Below are 502 nucleotides of genomic sequence, written 5' to 3' on the forward strand. Positions count from 1 at the left end.
GTTCTCCTGTATTTCTTTGAGGGTGCTATTTATGTCTTTCTTAAAGTCCTGTATCATCCTCATGAGAAATGATTTTAGATCTGAATCTTGCTTTTCCAGTGTGATAGTGTGTCCAGGACTTGCAATGGTGGGAGTATTGGGTTCTGATGATGCCAAGTGACCTTGGTTTTTTTTGCTTATATTCTTACACTTGCCCGGCATCATCTGGTTATCTCTAGTGCTACCTGACCTTGCTAAATCTGACTGGAGCCTGTCCTTCCTGTGATCCTGATTGTGTCAGAACTCCTCACAGTCAGGCTGTCTCTGTGATTCTGTGATTCTTGGATCCTGTGACCCTGGGCTTGTTAGAGCACCTAGGAGTGGAGCTTCCTCTGGGTGTTTTGGGAATGACTGCAGAGTTTGCACCCAAGGTCTACTCAGGGCACTGCCAGCCCAGACAGACCAGAAGCAACCGGATCCACTGGGCTGGCAGAGTTCCTGTGTGCTTGGTCCCACTGGTCCC

Source organism: Mastomys coucha, unplaced genomic scaffold, assembly GCF_008632895.1.
Source record: "Mastomys coucha isolate ucsf_1 unplaced genomic scaffold, UCSF_Mcou_1 pScaffold7, whole genome shotgun sequence".
Classification (NCBI taxonomy): domain Eukaryota; kingdom Metazoa; phylum Chordata; class Mammalia; order Rodentia; family Muridae; genus Mastomys; species Mastomys coucha.